The 10,000-nt window shown below is 42.0% G+C and overlaps 1 protein-coding gene across 1 annotated transcript in view; it reads right to left on the bottom strand.

Annotated features, from left to right (window-relative positions):
* Positions 1–10,000, bottom strand: part of KCTD3 (potassium channel tetramerization domain containing 3) — a 103,307-nt gene that overhangs the window by 38,073 nt on the left and 55,234 nt on the right. The window lies entirely within an intron of this gene.

Here is a 10,000-nt window from a genome sequence, read left to right as displayed (position 1 = left end):
AAGCGCAACAATAATATAAAAGTACGTAATAATGGGTATCATTTTAATCGTATTGACCCTCAGAATAAAAAACACATGTCATTTTTACCAGAAATTGTACGGCGTGAAAACAAAACCTTCCAAAATTAGCAAAATTGCGTTTTTCGTTTTAATTTCCCCACAAAAATAGTGTTTTTTGGTTGCGCCATACATTTTATGATATAATGAGTGATGTCATTACAAAGGACAACTGGTCGCGCAAAAAACAAGCCCTCATACTAGTCTGTGGATGAAAATATAAAAGAGTTATGATTTTTAGAAGGCGAGGAGGAAAAAATGAAAACGTAAAAATTAAATTGTCTGAGTCCTTAAGGCCAAAATGGGCTGAGTCCTTAAGGGGTTAAAGGGGTACTCCAGTGAAAACCTTTTTTCTTTTAAATCAACTGGTGGCAGAAAGTTAAACATATTTGTAAATTACTTCTATTAAAAAATCTTAATCCTTCCTGTACTTATTAGCTGCTGAATACTACAGAGGAAATTCTTTTCTTTTTGGAATGCTCTCTGATGACATCACGAGCACAGTTCTCTCTGCTGACGTTATTATAATAATAATAACGCTTTATTTATTGTTGTCCTTAGTGGGATTTGAACCCAAGTCCCCAGCACTGCAAGGCAGCAGTGCTAACCACAGAGCCACCATGCTGCCCTTAGCATACATCTGCTATGCATCTGCTATGCACGGTTGCTAAAATGGCCAAAGATGTCAGCAGAGAGCACTGTGCTCGTGATGTCATCAGTGTTCCAAAAAGAAAGGAATTTTCTCTGTAGCATTCAGCGGCTAATAAGTACTGGAAGGATTAAGATTTTTTAATAGAAGTAATTTACAAATATGTTTAACTTTCTGCCACCAGTTGATTTAAAAGAAAAAAGGTTTTCACCGGAGTACCCCTTTAATGTCTGTGGAAATCTGCCAGGGACATTAAGTGCTCCCCAGTCACTACAGTGTAGTGCCGCAACCTTTCTGGCAGATTTCGCTGGTAGATTAAACATGTTCAAGTCTTTCGGCAGAATGCAATTCTGCATCCCCGCTTCCGCTGAGGACCTTCTGTAGTGTGCACTGAGCAGCAGAATCCTATTGAGATCAATTGGCGTCTGCTGCAAGCAGAATCTGCACGGAAATTCTGTAGTGTGAAACACCCCTAAATCTGAGCCATAGTATATAGGAAAGTTGTGGACAGAGAGTTGGGAGGGGAAGTGTATAACTAATATATATATCCTGATCACATAGAGATAGCAGCAGTATACAGATAAAGCTGGAGGGGATGCATATAACTACTATATATCCTGATTCCATAGAGATAGCAGCAATATACAGATAGAGCTGGGGAGGAGGTGTAGAACTACTATATATCCTGATCACATAGAGATAGCAGCAGCAGTATACAGATAGAGCTGGAGGGGAGGTGTATAACTAATATATATCCTGATCACATAGAGATAGCAGCAGTATACAGATAAAGCTGGAGGGGATGCATATAACTACTATATATCCTGATCCCATAGAGATAGCAGCAATATACAGATAGAGCTGTGGAGGAGGTGTATAACTACTATATATCCGGATCCAATAGAGATGGCAGCAGCAGTATACAGATAGAGCTGGGGAGGAGGTGTATAACTACAATTTATCCTGATCACATAGAGATAGCAGCAGCAGTATACAGATAGAGCTGGAGGGGAGGTGTATAACCAATATATATCCTGATCCCATAGAGATAGCAGCAATAAACAGATAGAGCTGGGGAGGAGGTGTATAACTACTATTTATCCTGATCACATAGAGATAGCAGCAGCAGTATACAGATAGAGCTGGAGGGGAGATGTATAACTACTATATATCCTGATCCCATAGAGATAGCAGCAGTATACAGATAGAGCTGGGGAGGAGGTGTAAAACTACTATATATCCGGATCCAATAGAGATGGCAGCAGCAGTATACAGATAGAACTTTGAAGGAAGGAGTCTGGAAGCTGCCAAGATCCTAGATGATGATGTCATCCACAGGAAGTCACCTGACTTGGGACTTACCACTTTTTATTGATAAACTTTCCTCCAGGTGGAGTCCTTTCCAAGCTAAAACTTTTTATACGGCTATTTTATACGGTTATAACAATATAGTGCACAGTGATTATTTTACACTATTCAGACTGAAAGCATCTTCTGTGCACCACAAGAGTCCATTTGGGAGCAGAGAGCCCCTACCGCCATGTAATACTCCATCTCCCCCCCCCCCCCCCCCTACAGGAACAGTCAGGCGGACGACAGAGCTAGAGCAACTAGTTTAGTCTGACACAAACGTATAAAGTTGCTGAAAAGTAGCCTTGTGTAGTTTTTCATCTGGATCAATAAGTTTTTACGTTTTGTTTAGGGCTCCGGACATGTTGTTCTTTCGCCACAAATCAAAGACGTCTCCATTTTTTTTTCCCCCTTCTGTCAAAAATATGAGGAGAGAGCGAGAGAAAAAAGAAATGGAGATGCTGCATTAGCCCCGATGCTGTTCCGACCATTAATAAAAGCTTTGGCAGGTGCCAAGTTTTCTATTTTTCTTTGAGTCACCGCCCGTGTGCCTGAGTGTGACCGAAACAATTTGAAACCGCGAGCGCGGACGGACAGGTAATCCATTTGAAAAGCATTAGAGCGGGATTTTTGACAAATTTCAATAAACCCCTCGCTGTGTTCACTCTATCACAGTTAAGAACACACGGAGTAACGCGGCCGCTGGTCAAAACCGATGCTAAAAATGGCCAATTTTAGACTCATTAAATGACTTTGGTCAGTAATGTTTGTAAATTAAAAGGCCGGCGAGGGCTTCACCCCATCCGCATACTAACCTTATACAGTGGTCCCTCAAGTTACAATATTAATCGGTTCCAGGACGACCATTGTATGTTGAAACCATTGTATGTTGAGACCAGAACTCTATGGAAACCTGGTAATTGGTTCTAAAGGCATCAAAATGTCATCCAAAAATATGAAAAAGTGAGGATTAAAGAAAAATAAGTAGATAACTAATATAGATAAAGCAAATCCTTCCATATAAAAGTAATAAAGATCTGCTGGGAGCTGTAATCACTGTCTAGGTCAGTGTTTCCCAAGCATGGAGCATCCAGTTGTTGCAAAACTACAACTCCTAGCATGCCCGGACAGCCATAGGCTGTCCGGGCATGCTGGGAGTTGTAGTTTTGCAACAGCTGGGGGCACCCTGCTTGGGAAACACTGGTCTATGTAGAGGACAGGAGCTTCTTCGGGGTCCTGTACAGTGCACGCAATGTCCTAAAAAAGTAACATGGAGTCGCCCTTACCTGGTGTCCAGAGGAGCAGGTAACCCTGGTACAGGTAAAGAGTACAGAACATGTAATACCTCCCTGTAATGCAGGAGGCGCTACCAGACATCAGTCAGTGCATACGCTTCAGTAATACAGGGGTTTTACCAGTTTTAATCAGCCCATTCTGATTGGTCGGTTCTTCCGGCCATTGACACGTTTCACAGATCTGGACTGTCTGTAGTATTGTATGTTGAGTCTGGTTACAACTTACAATGGTCTTTTCTGGACCATTGTATGTTGAAACTATTGTATGTTGAGGCCATTGTAAGTTGAGGGTTCACTGTATACACACACAGCACTAAGGGGGCGAAACTACCAAACAAGTCAGCCAAAGCGCCCAGAAGAGAAAACGCCTTTAGTCCTTGAGGCCAATGTCAAGACTATTTTTTTGGAGCAGGTCCTCTAGTCACTTTTTAAAACATCTGTATTAGGCCCAGTTCACACTTTGTGTAGTGATGCAAACTCCACAGAAAAAAAGCATGAAAGCATGAGAGACACTTTGACAAGGTTAAAGGGGTTCTCCACCATAAGGTGATTTTAGTACGTACCTGGCAGACAGTAATGGACATGCTTAGGAAGGATCTGCGCTTGTCTTGGGGCTAAATGACTATGTTGTGAGATTACCATAATACTGTGGCTAGCTTTTTGTGAACTGGTATTTCATGTTTGACTTTTCTTTTTTTGACTACAAATCCCATAATTCCATTTTCCTCCCTCCCACACATCAGCCACCCCACCTATTGAAACATAAATGAGCTGCATCCATTCAAAAGACCTGTGGTTTTCAATCAGGGTGCCTAAAGCTGTTGCATTAGTTGCAGATGGATCTCTCTCACCCCAAGCGATCCCTCCACCCATTGAAGCAGACAGGCTCCCTGTCATCAGCTGACTAGTGATGTCAGGTCTCGGCCGCATTGCAACCTGGGAAAAATCTGAGACAACAGTCATTTTGTATGCTGTTAAAAATAAATAATGGGCTCAAAATCACAGAAGAATTGTGAGAAAACCGTCACACACAGGTACAGACACTATATTATGAGCTACACTAACTTTACAGCCCCTGTAGGATAGTCAAATAAAAAAATTCCTGGAATACCCCTATAACAAGTGGGCAAGGCATAAAAACACTCTGCCTAAGGTGCATGGTGCATCTTGGCCTACTTGAGCAGGGGGCGCTGTAATTGACATGTGGCATATCTCACCCTGTATTCTACCAAGGTAATCGTATATAAGCTTGTTTTTGTGGGAGTTATTTTTCAGCATACCGGTCATATCACAAAAAAATAAATAAAATGCTTATATATGTTCCTCAATAGGTCATGCAGATGGTGTACATGTCCTTTATATGTGTCTAGCTTCTGTATTGGGTTCACAAATCTATTTGTTTTGCTGCTCACTCGTTCTGTCATCCACTGCTCAGGAAGGGGCATGTCTGAGGCAAGCACTGAGCCCGCCCTCACTCACCATGCATTCACTTCCTCCCCGAGTCTGCTGTGCTGGGTCTCTTAATCCAATCACTGCAGGCTGCTCTGTTTTTATGCTGCAGTTTGATAGGACAGGACAGTTTGATAGGGCTGGTCCTGCCCTCACTTACTGGACTTTGTCCATGTCTGTTCTTCAGCTGGGACAAAGATGATGCTGCAGCTGGACAGGATTATGTTCTGGATGGTATGAGGACCCCTAGTGGTCTTTTTTTTTTTTTTTTTTTTATAAGCCATGATTTATAATTATGAAGTATTTTAAAAAAGTTTAATGGTTTGCCAAGATGTACAACATATGAAAAGCTTTTATTTTCTTTTCAAAAGTATCCATTTAAAGCAGTGGTCCCCAAACTGTGGCCCTCCAGATGTTGCAAAACTACAACTCCCAGCATGCCCGGACAGCCAACGGCTGTCCGGGCATGCTGGGAATTGTAGTTTTGCAACATCTGGAGGGCCACAGTTTGGGGACCACTGATTTATAGAGTACCTGTCATTCCGAATTGTCAAAAGTTTTGATCAGTCAGGGTACCGATCATGGGAACAAGCAAGTTCTCAGCTAAACACTTCTCTCCTTGTCTCTCTCCTCCCGGGCAGGTTGATTTTGTAGAACTGTGGTCTCTAAACCGAGGACCTCCAGCTGTTGCAAAACTACAACTCCCAGCATGTCTGAAGTTGTAGTTTCGCAACAGCTGGAGGTCCACAGTTTGGAGATCACTGCTGTACAATGTCTGAGGAGCCAGTCTCCTGCCCGAATCGGTTGAGCGATTCTCCGCGATCGTTCTGGCGGTTCTGGGGATCTCAGCACCCAGACTCCGATCAATGAAAACTTGTCACATGTTTCTCATATGTTTCAAATGAAAGTAAAACTACGATTTCAGGTGTACCTGTATTTTCAGAATGATCTGTCAGAAGTTTAGTTTGGTGGGGATCTAGGTGCTGGGATGAAGGAGCACAATGTCTCTGACCACCGTACCTGTTGATCAACTTTACCTGGCTTATCCTCAGACATGCCAGTAACTTCACATGTGCATATAAGTCAATGGGAGACAGAGAAAGAGTCATGCCTCCCATTGGATCGCTACTGCTCCAGAAATGGACGCTCTAATTCTCAGGATCAGCAGGAGTCCCAACCCTCCTGCCCCAGGGATCAGATGTATATGGTACGTTTAAAGGGGTACTCCACTGGAAAAAAACATTTTTTTTAAATCAACTGGTGCCAGAAAATTGTAAATGACTTCTATTTAAAAATCTTAATCCTTCCAGTACTTCTCAGCTGCTGTTATAATTCTTTTTGAATTTCCTTTCTGCCTGACCACAGTGCTCTTTGCTGACACCTCGGTCCATTTTAGGAACTGTCCACAGTTAGAGAAAATCCCCATAGCAAAACCTGTCCTGCTCGGGACAGTTCCTGATATGGACAGAGGTGTCAGCAGAGAGCACTGTGGTCAGGCAGAAAGGAAATTCAAAAAGAAAAGAACTTCCTGTGAATTATAACAGCAGCTGATAAGTACTGGAAGGATTAATATTTTTAAATAGAAGTAATTTACAATATTCTGGCACCAGTTGATTTAAAAAAAATGTTTTTTTTCCAGCACTGTTGTCAGACCGAAAGGAAATTCAAAAAGAAAAGAACTTCCTGTGGATCATACAGCAGCTGATCAGTACTGGAAGGATTAAGATTTTTTAATAGAAGTCGATCTGTTTAACTTTCTGGCACCAGTTGATTTAATTTTTATATTTTTTTTCCAGTGGAGTACCCCTTTAAGTCAAACAGTAAAAAACAAGTCAATGCTAGAAAAACCTCAAAAACTGAACATGAACTTCAGATTTTTAACACCTTTGCAACCCATGATGGTTCTAATGAGTGACAGTGCTGCTAAGGGTATATGGAAAAGAATCCCAACGCCATCCTGCTCCATACTGGGCAACTCCCTGACGATTTGAGGGGTTCACTGCTAATAGCTGTCATGTGGCAATTGTCAGCTGCATCTAAATACAGGTTACAGCCACTGGTAGTGCAGTGATTTGGGTCCACTGGCCGTGGCGCAATTGCGGCTAAGTTCAAATCACGATTTAACCATTCGATTATCGGACCGTAAAATCGGACGAAAGCGGTTTGCAAAAAATCGTAAACAATCATATGTAAAAATTTCTTTGCTATCCAATTTTAAAATCGTATCCAAAAATTGCACAGATGAAAATTCCATCAGATTTTCAAAAAAAATCTGATCCTGTTTTTAAAATGAATATGTATGCCAATGGCAATAAAGTTTTATATATTTGAAGTGTATGTGTTTTGAAGTCTACTGAGCATGTGTACAAAAAAATTGTGTGCGATTAATCTCATAGAATCGCACACGATTCCATGCGATTTACATAGACATCAATAATAAAAAAAATCGGACACTATTTTGATTCGATTTTGAATCTGGACGAAAAATCGTGATCGACCATGATTTTACCCCCGATCTTAAATCGTGCAAAATCGGATGCGGATCAAAACTGATGCATTTGTTGTCTATCATTCATGAATGGAAGCCAATGGATACGACTTGGCACGCAGATTTGTACGATTTCAAAGTTAAAAATCGTGAGACGAAGTAGGATGGTAAAATCGTGATGTGAATGCGCCCTAAGAGAACCGTTGTCCTGGCAGCCGGAGCCTTACCTGAGCCTCTGTCACAGCTGACACTCTTCTATTGGTAGAGCCTGCCTGAGGCAGGACTTCCCAATAGAACACAGATTTCATGGATCAATGCAGTACATAGGTACTGCATTGATCTCTATAAGGGATGTAAAGGGGTATTCCAGGATTTTTTTTTATTTGACTATGCTACAGAGGCTATAAAGTTAGTGTAGTTCATAATATAGTGTCTGTACCTGTGTGACAGTTTTTTCACAATTCTTCTGGTATTTTCAGCCCACTATTTATTTTTACCAGCATACAAAATGACTGTTGTCTCAGATTTTTCCCAGCTTGCAATGCGGCCGAGACCTGATTCACTAGTCAGCTGATGACAGGGAGCTTGTCTGCTTCAATGGGTGGAGCGATCGCTTGGTGGGAGAGAGATCAATCTGCAACTAATGCAACAGCTGTAGACACCCTGATTAAAAACCACAGGTCTTTTGAATGGATGCAGCTCATTTATGTTTCAATGGGTGGAGTAGCTGATGTGTGGGAGTGAGGAAAATGGAATTGTGGGATTTGTAGTGAAAAAAAGAAAAGTCAAACAGGAAATAAAAGTTCACAAAAAGCTAACCACAGTATTATGGTAATCTCATGACATAGCCATTTATCCCCAAGACAAGCGCAGATCCTTCCTAAGCATGTCCATTACTGCCTGCCAGGTACATACTAAAATCACCTTATGGTGGAGAACCCCTTTAATAATTACTTATACAAATACCCTACGGGGACTAATAAAGTGTAAAAAAAAAAAAAAAAGACGAAAGAACATTCAGCACAAACTTCCAGCACCAACGAGATAGTATATATATTACCCCCTTCCATAACAAAATGTCAAATCACCCACCATTTCCTATTTTTCAAGTAAAAAAAAAAGTGCAAACAATGCCTCCGATACCAGCGATTGAGGCAGGGTCAGCTGTGTATATTACAGTCGACATATATGGTGGGTAGCATAAGTCGTGTTCCAGCCCTAAAAAGCTTATCCTTTATTCAAAAAATAAGTTTCAGATTGCGGGGGGTTCCCAAGTGGTCTGGAGCGGAGCCCCGACTTTGCAGGTTGAATGGAGCGGTGGACAGCATGCGATCCCTTCATTGTCTATGGGAGCACCAAAGATACCCCAGTATATGGCTCGGCTATCTCCGGGCACCCCAATAGACAATACATTGATTGATTGATTGATTGATGCAGTCCACTGCTCCGTTCTAGAGACTAGACCAGTGTTTCCCAACCAGGGTGCCTCCAGCTGTTGCAAAACTACAACTCCCAGCATAACCGGACAGCCAACGGCTGTCCGGGCATGCTGGGAGTTGTAGTTTTGCAACAGCTGGAGGCACCATGGTTGGGAAACAATGGATTAGACGCTTATCCACTATCATGTGTTTTTTTAGGTTTGAATACCCCTTTAATCTACGGATTCAGCCTGAATTTAGTCTTGTAAAAGTATTTCTGCTTTCCAAGTGTTCTGATACCCCAGAGAATTGTGGAATGAGACAACTCAGATTATCAGAACTACTTTCACAGGACTAAATGAATCAATGGGCAATTCATTAGATTCTGGTTCAGCTAAATTCACAATACGTTTGCTCAACTCTAGAGGCAAATGTGGGAAGTACCAGGCGGTGCCATATATATATATCTACAGTACAGACCAAAAGTTTGGACACACCTTCTCATTCAGAGTTTTCTTTATTTTCATGACTATGAAAATTGTAGATTCACACTGAAGGCATCAAAACTATGAATTAACACATGTGGAATTATAGACACAACAAAAAAAGTGTTAAACAACTGAAAATCTGTCATATTCTAGGTTCTTCAAAGTAGCCACCTTTTGCTTTGATTACTGCTTTGCACACTCTTGGAACTCTCTTGTTGAGATTCAAGAGGTAGTCACCTGAAATGGTTTTCCCTTCACAGGTTTGCTGGTGTGGAGGAGGAGGTTTGCTGGTGTGGAGGAGGAGGTGTGATGGTGTGGAGGAGGAGGTGTGATGGTGTGGAGGAGGTGTGATGGTGTGTGTGTGTGTGGGGGGGGGGGGGCTTTGCTGGTGACACTGTTGGGGATTTATTCAAAATTCAAGGCATACTGAACCATCATGGCTACCACAGCATCTTGCAGCGGCTGCTATTCCATCCGGTTTGCGTTTAGTTGGACCATCATTTATTTTTCACCAGGACAATGACCCCAAACACCTCCAGGCTGTGTAAGGGCTATTTGACCAAGAAGGAGAGTGATGGGGTGTTGCGCCAGATGACCTGGCCTCCACAGTCACCAGACCTGAACCCAATCGAGATGGTTTGGGGTGAGCTGGACCGCAGAGTGAAGGCAAAAAGGGACAACAAGTGCTAAGCATCTCTGGGAACTCCTTCAAGACTGTTGGAAGACCATTTCAGGTGACTACCTCTTGAAGCTCATCAAGAGAATGAGTGTGCAAAGCAATAATCAAAGCAAAAGGTGGCTAGAAC

Source organism: Hyla sarda, chromosome 3, assembly GCF_029499605.1.
Source record: "Hyla sarda isolate aHylSar1 chromosome 3, aHylSar1.hap1, whole genome shotgun sequence".
NCBI lineage: Eukaryota > Metazoa > Chordata > Amphibia > Anura > Hylidae > Hyla > Hyla sarda.
This window is presented reverse-complemented; position numbering and strand designations above follow the sequence as displayed.